We start from the raw sequence: 15,308 nt of genomic DNA on the forward strand, positions 1-15,308 counted from the left end.
ATGCATGGTAACACAACATGCACAGGAGCAGTCCCCACATATCACAAACACGTACCACCCACAAAATGCCTTGCTGCACTCCTTACCCCAAATGACTTTTCACCATGTCTGTGCATGTAACTCTGATCCAGCACACGTTGCAATACTCATGAGGAATAGCAGGAGGGCAATGATGACATGAGCAGACAACAGCCGCAAGAACCTTGGGAGGACAGACACACAACAATTCAGCGAAGAGCTAGTAATCCGCAGACATGTACATGTACTCTACAGGAATGATGTTGTCACCATGCCCTTAACAAATTTAGTGTCCCAGCTAATATGTGTGGAATGACATCATCACTTGAATGACACATCAGAACACACCTCCAAGTCACTTAGCACACAGTCAGCTCGACACACATTGCAACACATGCCACACAAGGCTCAAAGCGTGCACACTCAGACACAGGGACTCACCATCATGAGAAGAAGTTGAGGATAAGCTGACTCCTGATGTCCTCATCCTCATCCTCATCCTCACTTGCCCCGTGCCCGAGCCCTTCATCCTCCACGGGTGGATGATCCTGCTCATCCGGATCAAGGATGAGTGGCACGGCCTTCTCCACTGCCATGTTGTGCAGCATGCAGCGCACAATGAAGATTTTGCAGACCTTCACCGGGGCATATGGGAGGGCGCCGCCGGTCTTGTGGAGGCCCCGGAATCTGCTCTTCAGGAGTCCAAACGTCCTCTCAATCACGCGCCTCGTCTGCCCATGGGTGTCGTTGTACCGGTGTTCTGCGGCTGTTCTGGGGTTGCGGAGAGGCGTCATCAGCCATGGCATGTTGGGATAGCTAGAGTCCCCTACATGGAAACATCATGTGAAGAAGTGGGTCAGGAGATGCCGTAAGATACAAAGATAGCGCTGAACACAGGACTAACAGAGTATACCCACCAACAAGACATGCTCGTTCCGCGTGCAGCTGCAGCATCATTTCTGGCACCCTGCTACGCCTCATGATGTATGCATCGTGTGCGGACCCTGGAAAACATGCACAGACATGGGAAATCAGCATGTTAGCAAGACACACCACAAGGGCATTAATGGAGTGGTAATGTTTTCTGTTTCTATAGGCTACCTCCTGTGCCTGTGGTGGTACCAAAGCCACATGTGTCCCATCAATGGCCCCAATTACATGAGGCATCCCTCCCAGGGCATAGAACTCACCCTTGACACCTGTCAACTGCTCACGAGTGGGAAAATGGATGAATTCATCCAGGTGCACCAACATGGCTTCTAAAACCTCATGCAGGACACGGCTGAACATTGTCTGGGACATGCCACCGACATCAGCTATGGTCAATTGAAACGTGCCGGTGGCAAAAAAATGTAGGGCTGCCATCACCTTCACCTTGGGGGTCAGAGCTGTAGGATACCTGTGTTGTGGTTGGAGGTGTGGTGCAAGCCGGCGGGTCAAGTCCTCTATCAACTCTTGCGAGAAGCGGTATCTGCGTATGCAGTCATGTTCAATCATGGCATCCAGGTCTGGCATTCGTCTGGGGAGAGGCGGTGCCCTGCAGAGATTTGGAAGGAATAACGAAGAGTGAGTACATTACCACACCAATGTCACTGAGGTGAGCACATGTTCAACAGCTAATACACATCTGCTTAATACAGAGTCTGTGCTGTGCAATACATCCAGGACACGTGGGCCAGCCATGTGATACTCCTACGAAGAGCCAGCCACAATAGTTGTATGGCAATGTTGACGTGACATGCCATGAAATAGCTGTTGGCCAGTGTAAGTGACAAGCCAGACACATTACATGAGTGACAGACATCCACATATCCGCATTAGAAGGATGTCATCTCATACAGACAGCTGGCGGGAGTCTAGACGCACAGGTCACGTTTTATCTGGAAATGGACAGATGACACACATTTCCATTAAGGGGTCCATGTCAAAAACAGACAACGCAGATATTGCCTCATGTCAGGAAGTCATCTTCGAACCATCATGACACATGTAACGTGTGAGTCCACATGTGGCATGGTTGCTGACTGTGCCATACCAGTGATGCAGTGCTTGACACGTGTGTCGCACATGCACACATGTGCAAAGTGTGAAGGGGAAGTGTGCCACGTAGTGCCCCATCACACATGACATGTGTAAACAGCTCATCACACATCTATTGTGCCACAACATGAGGAGACACATCTATTGTGCCACAACATGAGGAGACATGTGCCACATCACTGCCTGACACACCTAGGCCCTGCACATGAAGGACTGCACTGACAATGACTTGATGTACAGCCTTGTGCGAGTCTGACACCTCCATTCCCTTCGTGTGCGCCTCCTATCACCAGTGTAAGCAGTGAAACGCAGTACACACGCTCTAAGGCCGTGTGTAGGGCCCGTATTCACGCGTGTACGGGCCGTACACGCGTGAGTATGTGCCGTGTCACTAGGCCCTACGGTACCCCCAACTATAGTGATAGGCATGTACTCACGCGTGTACGGCCCGTACACGCCTGAGTACGTGCCTATCACTATAGTTGGGGGTACCGTAGGGCCTAGTGATACGGCACGTACTCACGTGTGTATGGCCCGTACACGCGTGAGTACGGCCCGTATCACTGTAGTGATGGTGCCCTAGCGGTGCGTGTGAAAAGCGCCGTACCTGTGTGGGGATTTAAGAATTACAATGGGAACACATGAGGGACAAGTATTAGGGCCTAAATGCATGCTGGTTGTCATGGATACCGAGATTCAAGTTCAAAATTTTACATCATGTGATCTGGAAAAATCAGTTGGCCACATTTAACATTGTTGCAAAGTGGTTGTTGACTTGACATGATGCTGCAAAATCGAAAGATGCAAAGGCTGTCACTGGTGTATGTTTAAAGGGATTGGAGGAAACGTAGGATGCAAATGAGTCTGACCAATCACTCTGTACTCCTGTAAATGAAATAGGGCAGCAAGGCAGATATAAGGCAGGCAGAACCCATGAGAGGGCACTTGCCTGCACAACATGTCAGTCGATACCACTGCTGCTGTATTGTCTCCCTCTGGCACCATGTCAAGGACTGTGGAGAGGGCCCAGCCTTTCACCCAGGAGGAGAACGAGGCCCTGCTGGATGTGATCCTCCCACAGTACCCCATGCTGTATGGTCGACCACGGGAGCAGGTGAGTGCTGACTCCAGTACCTTTGCCTGTGCACCTTTATACTTGTCCGTACCCACGCTCTGGGGGCGTGGGTACGGGCCTTACGCGTGTACCCCTACATCACCACTGCAATGGTGGTACAGACCGTACCCACGCTCTGAGGGGCGTGGGTACGTCCTGTACCACCATTGTGGTGGTGACGGGTACGCGTCCACGTCCACTTCCATTGTGGCGGGACGTGGGATTGGTGGACACGCCCCCCGAAGTGACCAGACCATGGAGGTAATTAATGTGCAGGATGTATTAGTATTTTGCGGGGTGTGGGTTATGTTTCCTGCCCCTTGCACCCCCCCCCCCCTTAGCCCCTGGGGGTTGTTCTGACCTTCTGCGGCGTCTGCGGCGGTTTCTGAAAACGAGGTCGTAGGCTATGAGGGCCGGGATGACGCGTAGGTTGGGGTCCATCGCTGTCCGTCGCGTACCGGTGCTCCTTGTTCGCGTCGTCCTCAATTTCCCGGCAGTTTTTAGCTCCCGTAAAAAATGCTACGTGCGGAGTGACGTCGGCACGATTCGTACTTGCTGGTCCGTAAAACGCTGCCTGACTCCGTCCGGACGTCGCGTATGAGCCGTCCAGAATCAGATTTGTATGTATTTTTTTGCCGGTCGGTGTTTTTTACGACTCGTACGGAAATGGTATTTCTGTGCAAATCGTACCTGCGAGTTTGTAAGGTTTTTTTCCCGGGTACGAGTCGGATGGAAAAAACGCTCCGTACGACCATTTGTACCCGGGTTTTACCGGATCGGAATCGGCACCTTAATATTTTATTTTTAAATGTAGAAAGAACATTTCTAGTAATTTCATATATATAGTTTTAAGGATATATATTTATTCATACTGTAAATGAAAGGGTGGATATTAAATATTTATTGTTTACAGTTTTTTATTTATTTGGAGTTAAAAGAGTAAATTATTATGGTTTACTATCCAGCACTTTCCCAGAGTTTAATTGGAATTGGAGTTAGAATAGTAAATTATTATAGTTTACCATCCAGTATTTTCCTTGAGTTTCATTGGATTTGGAGTTAGAATAGTAAATTATTATGGTTTACTATCCAGCACTTTCCCTGACTTTTTGGGGGATTTGGAGTTAGAATAGTAATTTATTATGGTTTACTATCCAGCACTTTCCCTGAGTTTCATTGGATTTGGAGTTATAATAGTAAATTATTATGGTTTACCATCCAGCACTTTCCCAGAGTTTAATTGGATTTGGAGTTAGAATAATAAAGTATTATGGTTTACCCTCCAGCACTTTCCCTGAGTTTCATTGGATTTGGAGTTAGAATAGTAAATTATTGTGGTTTACTATCCAGCACTTTCCCAGAGTTTAATTGGATTTGGAGTTAGAATAGTAAATTATTATGGTTTACTATCAAGCACTTTCCCTGAGTTTTTTGGGATTTGGAGTATAATAGTAATTTATTATGGTTTACTATCCAGCACTTTCCCTGAGTTTCATTGGATTTGGAGTTATAATAGTAAATTATTATGGTTTACCATCCAGCACTTTCCCAGAGTTTAATTGGATTTGGAGTTAGAATAATAAAGTATTATGGTTTACCCTCCAGCACTTTCCCAGAGTTTCATTGAATTTGGAGTTAGAATAGTAAATTATTGTGGTTTACTATCCAGCACTTTCCCAGAGTTTAATTGGATTTGGAGTTGGAATAGTAAATTATTATGGTTTACCATCCAGCACGTTCCATATGTTTTTTGGAGTTGCAGTTAGAATAGTAAATTATGAAATTTAATTTATTTTTACAATTTATTACAATGTTGCAAAAAATAATACACCTTGTTATGTTGTTTCACATTTTATATGTTCAACAAATTATATTTTATTATATTGATGTACAAATGTATTTGACAGTTCTTAAACATTTTATATTTTTTGCGTATACATATATAATGGTAAAGTAAAACAGTATATTTTCATATTAATATACAGCATATTTTTTATTGTTTAATATTGTTTATTCAAACATCAAAATATTTGTCATCAATTTTTTTTACATTTTTATATCATGATTTACAAAAGTTCAGGAGTTGTAATATATATGCATTGAAAATTTTATTATATTATGTTTTATTATATAGCATATTACATTTTATTTTAATAAAATAAAATGCATGTCAAATAATTTACAACTTTTTTCCATTGATATTTTGAAAAGCACATATATATTTTTGAACATTTGCATAAGATTTGGAAATTAAAAGTATATGTAATAAACATATATTTGAATGTACATTAATTATTATATTATAATCTTTTATAATAAAATAATTAATGTATATTTTAAATTGTTTATATGTTTATTTTAAACATTGTTAAAAAATATATACTACATTTTTATACATTTTTAAACAATTTGAAAGCTTTTTTTCTTATTTACCATTCAGTCTAATGGGGAGTTAGTCCTATTTTTGTTTCAATTATGCTGCCATTTTATTTTCCTTTATTCACTTTTTGACCTATCTACTTCATTGTTTGGGTCATTTATGAAGATGGAACCTGGCGGTTGGGAGCTGCTTCGTCTCCATTCCTGTAAGTTTACTTTTATTTACATTTAAGTTAGTTTTAAGGTAGTGTTAAGTTAGTGGTAGTGTCAATGTATTTGTTAAAGTGTTAATTAATCGTTTTTACGAAAGTTACGTGTTATTTACATGGAATAGTGATTTCGTGTTTTATTTACTATTGAATGTTATTAGAATGCAATGTAATTTTACTTATTATTTTACTATGAGTGTTTATATCTTTTCTATATTGTTATTTCGATTTGTGGGTTTATATATTTGTTATGGGTGGGTGTTGTCTGCTTCTATTTACAGGTTCAGGCTTTGGTGAACAGATGGAGTTGTCCACGCGTTTTTGTTTTTTATTAAATAAAGGAAATTTTTGTTTCTTGTTTTAAAACACGTTGCTAAACATTTCGGGCCCGATTCACAGAACTAACTTAAGACAAAATCCTAAACTTACTACCATTTTGGTATTCACAGAAGCCACTTACTCATTTTGGTATTCACAGAAGGCACTTACTCATTTCGGTATTCACAGAAGTTAGGAGTCCTAACTTTAGGACTCCTAAATGCCTTCTGTGAATACCGAAAGCCTTAAAATTAGGATTTTTCTCAGTTTAGTAGTAGTATAGTTAGGACTCCTAACTTTAGGACTCCTAAATGCCTTCTGTGAATACCGAAAGTCTTAAAATTAGGATTTTTCTCAATTTAGTAGTCCTAAATTTAGGACTCCTAACTTTAGGACTCCTAAATGCCTTCTGTGAATACCGAAAGTCTTAAAATTAGGATTTTTCTCAGTTTAGTAGTAGTATAGTTAGGACTCCTAACTTTAGGACTCCTAAATGCCTTCTGTGAATACCGAAAGTCTTAAAATTAGGATTTTTCTCAATTTAGTAGTCCTAAATTTAGATTTAGGACTACTAAATTGAGAAAAATCCTAATTTTAAGACTTTCGGTATTCACAGAAGGCATTTAGGAGTCCTAAAGTTAGGAGTCCTAACTATACTACTACTAAACTGAGAAAAATCCTAATTTTAAGACTTTCGGTATTCACAGAAGGCATTTAGGAGTCCTAAAGTTAGGACTCCTAACTTCTGTGAATACCGAAATGAGTAAGTGCCTTCTGTGAATACCAAAATGAGTAAGTGCCTTCTGTGAATACCAAAATGGTAGTAAGTTTAGTATTTTGTCTTAAGTTAGTTCTGTGAATCGGGCCCTTCCTTTTTTTGATCGGGTTGTTGGAGCGTTTTTTACAGTTAAATATTTTCGGGTATTTATGGTTTCTTTATCGAGAGGATTGCTGTGTTGGATTTTTTATCTAAAGTTGTATTTTTCCATTTTTTGGGGTATTTCGTTACTATATGGATTATTTTTGTCTTGGATTATTTTTTATTTCATCTATTTCGAGGATATTCTACAGGTACACAACTGTAAGTTGTTTTTAATATTATTGAGGGTGGGCAATGTCTATTGGTGATTTTCATTTTTTTATTAGTTATATTATGTCTTATGATATTGAGTTATATAGAAAATTTCATGACATAACTTAACTAATATAAAAATAAAAATACTTTGGGGTCTATTATGATGGCGGGTGGATGGCTGCCACCGGTCTGGCAGTGGGAAAAGACCGCCTGCCAGACCAGCGGGAAAAACGCCAGTCAGATTATGATAAACATCCAAAATATTCCAACCGCGGCAGTAGGAGGCATCGAAAATCCACCCCGTAACCGGCGGAGCTGGTGAAAATCCGACCGCAGCGGTCAGATTCGCAGCGAAAAATAAACAAACCGCCGCCAGGCACGCGGAGTAACCGCCCGTGACATTGTGATATCCCCGATTCTACAGCGGTACGTTCCGCTGTATCCGACCGCCGTGGTCGTGAACAGTAATGAATGTGATATCCTGCAGAAGGGCTGCAGCATAGCCATCGCTGCGGAGGCTCCATGAAACAAATGGTGTCCGATTACAAAAACACACAATAAGGACACCAAATGCACACAGGAAACTAGCCCTGCCCCCCCAATTAACCTAAAACAGCAGAATGACACACCCCCATGGCAAATTCAAACCAACAAATCACAGGACAACCCACACAACACACCTGACAGCAATACACTAGCTTGTCACACCCACATAGCTGAGCATAAAACCAGCCCCTTCCCTGACCACAATCCATTGCAAAACTACACAACTGAAGGACCCAACACCAGAGCACAAAGGAGAGGCAAACCTGCACATATCACACCACCACCACAACACACACACACTACCTACACCACCCTCACAACTGCACCCCAAAACATCAGCACAGCACACACCATGGCACCACACAAAATGCCAAAATTCACAGAAACAGAGTTGACAGTCATGGTAGATGAGATAATCAGAGTTGAACCACAACTCTTTTGTAACATGGTCCAACAGACACCAATAGCCACCAGAACCCAAATGTGGGTGAGGATAGTGAACAATGTCAATGCAGTAGGGACCACCCCCACAACAAGCAGGAAATGCAGAAGCTGTAGCATGACCTGAAGAGTGTTGTCAAGAAGAAGGGGGCCAAGAACCGTGAGCTGGCTGAGGGGACTGGCGGAGGCCCTCCCATTCCACCAAAACCATACTTTGCGTTGGAGGAGAAGGTGCTTGCCATACTGCATCCAGAGAGTCTTGAAGGAATAGCCGGGGGAGTGCAGGCTGGTAAGTACTAACAAATGTATATCATCAAACTGATATGTACTGTCTTGCACAACAACAAACCTATACCTCCTAGGCCCAAGTCCATTATTCAGCACCACAATACCCAACACAGGTCTCACAGATGTAACCTCCACTCAACCTGTTTCACCACAAAGGTACCCGACATCAACTGTGTTGTATGTGTCCAGCCAACAAGCACTACAACTCCCACCAGCCACCCTTGTACCACCCCTGAGCGGAATGGAGCACTCCACCCCACCCAGAAGCATGTGTTAGACATTGTCTGCTTCACCCTCACCTAACAGGTAGGTAGCCATCTTCACAGGGAGGGCTGTTTGGGGTGGGGAGGCCTGCTCCACAACTCCCACCAGCCACCCCTGTCCCACCCCTGAGCAGGATGGAGCATTACACCCCACCCAGAAGCATGTGTCAGCCATTGTCTGCTTCACCCTCACCTAACAGGTAGGTAGCCATCTTCACAGGGAGGGCTGTTTGGGGTATGGAGGCCTGCTCCACAACTCCCACCAGGCCCCCCTGTCCCACCCCCTCAGCAGGATGGAGCACTACACCCCCCCATTAGCATGTGTCAGAAAGTCCCCCCAAAAATGACAACTGGACAGGTAAGCAGACAGTGCATGCACCCCACCACCCCTCAACAAAAGCATTGAGCCATATGACAACACAAGGCCTCACTTCACACCAAAATAGAACCAAACAAAATATCTATTAACAGTATTCTGACAGCTAAGCGTACGTAACTGTGACAGAAACAGAACTGTGACTCCCCAAAAATCATGTGTAAGCAAATCCGGGACCATACATGCACTGCCCCGAATGTCATCTGTAACTTCCATGGGTGCTGAGCATGAAGGACCATAGGAAAACTAAACAAGCATGGTCTATTGTACAAAGAAATCCAAGCACAGGACATGACAAAGGTATGCATGATATGACAATGGCTAGTTCATGCGCACATGTAATGGCTGCCAGGCAGAGTAATCAGCAAAGGTGCTTCAATTCAAGTTGTATTTACGCCAGTTGTCAGATGACAACCTTTCATCGGAATAGGAAATCCTACACGTGGGGCATGGTATCCAATTACATGTCACACCATGGAAAATAATGAATGTAACTCCACATCATGTCATGCCCCACATCACTGCAGACATACAATGTGTGAAATACTTAACTGTGTGTAGCATAACATGTAAATAAGAGACATCAAACATAGCAAGCTTGAGGGGTGTAAGTCAATGACCATCTACCCTCTGTCCCACAGGTGACCAACAACTGACTGCAGAGGACCACAACCTCAACCTGCAGAGCCAGTCTCCTCTCCCGGAACATGGACACTCTGACGCGGACTACCAGGATACTGAGGATGTGGAGGACCAAGCCGGCCCATCTGGTGTGCCAGGGCGCAATCTGTCCCAGGCCCCCACTGCCCCCCCCCTCAGCAACAACATCAATGCTGACCCCCTACTGGAACGACCTGTGCCGCCGCCACCACCACCATCACCACCACCACCACTACCACTGCAGTCTGCAACACTCGCCCTGCCCAGAGGATAACCAGCCCACCCCAACAACCGCGGAGGTCAGGGAGAGTAGGCGGGTGCTACAGTGGTGAGGCAACAGGTCTGTGACAGCAGGCCAGGTGGGAGGCCAAGTGGTACCCGAAGCCAACAGGACACTGGGACCGAAGCCCTGGCAAACATCACCAGAGTCGTTGGGGCCTATGAACGGGCCCAGGGACAAATGTGCCAGGCTCAGCAAGATGCCCATGAGCAACAACAGATGCTGAGGTCCATAGACAACCGCATGAGCCAACTTGTGGACCGCATGGGCCAAATCGTGGACCTCTTGGGCCAGCTAGTGGCTGTACTGGGGGACAGGCCTGCGGCACAACCAACACCTCCACCTCCCTCCGGTGGCCTGCAGGATGACAGTTCCACATCCGCCCCTGCGGTCACGTGGAGGGGGGACTCATCAGACTCCCATGAGCCTACACCTGTGTCCCACCCCTGCCAAAAGATCAAGGGGCCGTCCGAAGAAATCCTTGGGAGTGTCCTGTGGCAATGCACCTGCCAAACGCAGCCATGATGGCACCCCTCTTCACCCTGCCATTGATTTTGTATACTGTCCTCACCCACACTGCCATGGAAATGGCATCCGTCTGTTAGACTGTGTCATCACATCAATGTGGAGCTTACTCGATTGTCTCATCTACCATCCCTGCCAAATCATTGATTCACCATTCACATTTATGTAAATATCCACTTCCCTCGCACAGATACCCATTGTAAATAAACACTAATCACGTACCAATGTAGTTGTGTCTGCTCCATGTTTATCACAGCATGTGCAATGTTACCCATGATTACAATGTCACAGGAGCAGGGATTCTCTGCAGGCAAGTAGAGGCTGAAGGGACCTAGGAAAACACAACAGAACATTAGTCGCTACTCAGTTGGTGGCCTATCAAGCATCGCACAACACTTGTCATCAAGGTACTCCAATTTGCACACATTACAATGAGCAACAGTACCGACATAGACATCAAGTAGCTGTGGCAAACTACCCTGTTCCCAACACATTTGCAGCCACCACTGACTCAACAACAGGCTGCAGTCACAAAGCTCACATAAACATTTTCACCAAGCACAACATCAGCAGACAACGGCCCTGTTGTACATTGTCACTCACCTTCAAGTGAAGTAGTTTTTGATGAGCTGCTGACACAGCTCGACACCTTCCTCCTCTCCACTATCCTCGTCACTCGACATTTTTGGGTTTGCAGGTGGGGGCTGCGGCGGGTCATCATCATCCAGGATCAAGATATTCCTTTCCACAAGGCCAGGTTGTGTAGCATGCAGCATGCTACTACTATCTGGCATGCTACTACTATCTGACACACCTTTTTGGGTGAATACAGCAGATCCCCTCCGGTCTTGTCCAGGCAGTGTAAACGCGATTTCAGGAGTCCAAATGTTCGCTCCAGCACCCGACGTGTCCTCCCATGGGCATTGTTGTAGCGGACTTCAGCTGGTGTCCTGGGATTGCGTAGGTGGCTCAGCAACCAAGGGCCGTTGGGATATGCACAGTCACCTAAGTGTGAAATACACATACAGTTTGAGTGTCTTAACTGTGGCCGAGGACAGCATAGCACACATACAGCACACGACTTGACTCTGCGTACTCACCCACAATCCATGCCCGCTCCGTAAGCAGATTGGCCATCAGCTGGGGCACAATGCTGTTGCGCATGATATAGGAATCGTGGGCTGATCCTGGAAACTTGGCACAGGCATGTGAGATGATCATATCGGCCTGGCACACCACCTGCCCATTGATGGAATGGAAATGTTTCTGGTTCCTGTATATGTGCTCCCGTGCCTGTGGTGGAACCAGGCCAACATGTGTGCAGTCTATTGCACCAACAACATTAGGTATGTGTCCAAGTGCATAAAAATCACCCTTTACATTTTCCAATTCCTGCCTCCTGGGAAAATGTATGAATCGATCCTTGTATTGTATCATAGCCAACAGGACATCCCGTAGCACCATGCTGAAGGTTGGTTGAGACATACCCCCTGCAATGCCCACTGTGTTCTGGAATTACACAGTAGCCAAGAAATGCAGGAAGGCCATCACCTTTGACGTTGCTGTGAGTGCTGTTGGATATGTCCTGTGAGGACGCAGGTGTGGCTTGTTCATAGGTCTTGTAGGTTTGTTCTGTCCAGACGGAATCGGCGTATTACGTCATTATCCTCCATGTCAGCCAGCAGGGTGAAGGGACGATACACATTAGGTCGCCTCCTGGTGAGATGAAAGGGGACACGGCATTGAAACACACAATTAGATGTGCCCAAAATCGTAAATTTTTCCTGTCACAGCGCTAACATTAACTGGCATCACTTAAAGCATACAGCGCAAGTAAGATGTTGTGCCACCTTGAGACAAAATAGTCGTACACCTGTCACAGTGAGTAGAACCAATACGGAAACTGTCTCTGTTAATGCTAATGGTTACATTTCAAGCTCTTGTGTACCCAGCCCTGAGAGTATATGATACAGGACATGTGAGAAGCAGAAACACTGCTGGCTTCCACGTGGCTGCTGTACCTGTCACACCTTCTTGTGCAATCATGACAGGGGACACATTAACAAAACAATGTGGGTAGTTCAGTAGGACTGTTTTTGGATTCAGTGCCACTTCAAATCCACACAAGTTCAGAGACATTCACATACATATTCACAAGCATGTGCTAATATCCACTGTCATCAGTAGATAGGCCATATCTGCTACTAATTACAATTCAAAGTTTGACAGTGACAGATGATGCAAAGCATTTGCAGAGTATGTGTACCCATGTAACAAGCCACCATTACACCGCTGCCCAATACTCTCAACAAGCAGACAGATTGTCAATGTGGCACACCAAAAGTAGATAAGGTATGTGATCAACAGGGACTGTAGACAACCTTTATTCTGCTCTTAAGTTGAACAATGACATGCAGTATGAAGGTAGCACTGTCCAAAGACACATATGAACTACAACAGATGCCATGGAGATAATCATCCAGCTGCTTGGAGACACAACAGTGCCACTACACCAACCCATAACATTACCAGGACAAACCCACCCCAGTATACCAACAAGTCAGCGCATGAAGAGACTGGGTGCCTTAAAAATGCACAACAGCCTCAGACACATGACACCAGTGGATGTAATTGCACACCACATGTTCCAAAGGGCATGCATTCTGAGCCACATTCCCCACAGGCTGTCAGGACTGACACAGCGGACAATCAACATCCCTCCGCAGACAAAGCTGCTGGCTGTGCATCACTTTTTGGCCACTGGTACCTTCCAATGAACAAAAGTATGAGTTGGATGAGTGTCACAGGCAGCCCTATCAAGGTATATCTCCCCTGTCTTGGATGCCCTCATCATCTTGATTCACCAGCACATTCAGTTCACCCACACTGCGCAGGAACAGCTGGTGAGCAAGCAAGGCTACCATGCCATAGCAGACACATACACTCGTGTTGGTGGCAATTGACTGCACACGTGTCCTACTTGTGCAACCTACCAACACTGCACACAATTACTGCAAATCAAAGCACACCCATTACATCAATGTGCAGCCAATAGTGGACCACAAATGCCATATCAAACTTTCCAGGCAGTGAGCACCAACCCCAATTTTCCATACAGTCCATCATCCAACACAACATTCTGGATGTGAACAATGGAAATGCACTGGTCGTTGGTGAGTACCAACGGAACACACCACACACAACTCAAATCCAATATCAACAAACTCACCATTGTGGAAATATACATGTAATAAAATCACATACGACAGGCCCAACAACATGAGCACATACCAGACACAACAACACAAGTCACTGTGGTACCAGGTGGCAGACATGTAGACAAAACATCCACTATGGCATATACCCAAGTTGCAAAGAATAAGAATGTACAGTATGCCAAGTGTGGCACTGATGTACTTAACTTCCTTGAGTATATAGATCACCCACATGTACATGTGGACATACACTGCAGGAGTTGCTAGTGTGTCCAACAACATTACATGAAGGCCAAAATGACAACAGGGTGACATATGTGTTTAGTGATGAAATTCATGCTTAAATAATGAGTAAATATTGAAATTTAGAGTGACATATGGGCTCTGATATGAAATTGGGGGTCATGTATGGTGTCAGGTATGAAACTGGGGGTAATTGTTGTGCAACATTAGGAATTACAGTGTGGCATTTGGTGGTAGATATCACGTAAAGGCTGTCATTCGTAACAGGAGTCCGTATCAATGACATCCAGTACCATGATTAAATGTAAGTGTCCACTGTTCTAAGTCCATAAATTACCATTGATATTGACACAGCATGATGTGTCCATAGGTGCCTGAAACGTGCTAAAAAAACCAATAACGCACAGAGTCAACAATGTGATGCTGCAGCCTCGCCGTAGCGACCGCCCATACTGGCCGTGATCTTGGTGGCGGAGCATGCCAACTGCCATTTGAAGCTATGTAAATGCCTATCACTACCGCGAGTGTATCTTGTAATGCACAAGACACACTCGCGGTAGGGATAGGCATATACATAGCTTCAAATGGTGGTTAACATGCTCCGCCACCAAAATCATGGCCAGTATATTCGATGTATGGCACCTATATCACGGAAGCAACCGCCTGGCACCAGCGGTGTGTCACCGCCAATGCACAAGACACATTCGCGGTAGGGATAGGCATATACATAGCTTCAAGTGGCGGTTGGCATGCTCCGCCACCTAAATCACGGCCAGTATTTTCGATGTATGGTGCCCATATCGCGGAAGCAACCACCTGGCACCAGAGGTGTGTCACCGCCAATGCACAAGACACACTCGCGGTAGGGATAGGCACATATGTATCGCTAAATGATGGTTGGGATCTGCTGCCACCCAAATCCCGGTCACTCATGTCAATGTACGACCCCCAAATCCTGGTAGCTACCGCCTGGCACCTGCGGTGTGTCACCGCCATGGACCAAGACACAATCGCGGTAGTGATAGGTACATATGTATCGCTAAATTGTGGTTGGCATGCTCCGCCACCCAAATCTCAGCCACCCATATCAATGTATGGCACCCAAATCCCGGTAGCCACCGCCTGTCACCGCCATGGACCATGCCAGCCAATGGGAGGCGCAATCGCGGAAGCATGATGCAATTTTGAAAATTGCGGTAGGCGTGCTCCGCCACCGCGGGCCGGTCATTGAATGCAATTGAAAAAGGCACCAAACACCAATTGCAGCACCTTAGCACCACTGAAACGACCCCAGGGGGATATTTATGTGTGGGAGAGA

This window comes from Triturus cristatus, chromosome 6, assembly GCF_964204655.1.
Source record: "Triturus cristatus chromosome 6, aTriCri1.1, whole genome shotgun sequence".
NCBI lineage: Eukaryota > Metazoa > Chordata > Amphibia > Caudata > Salamandridae > Triturus > Triturus cristatus.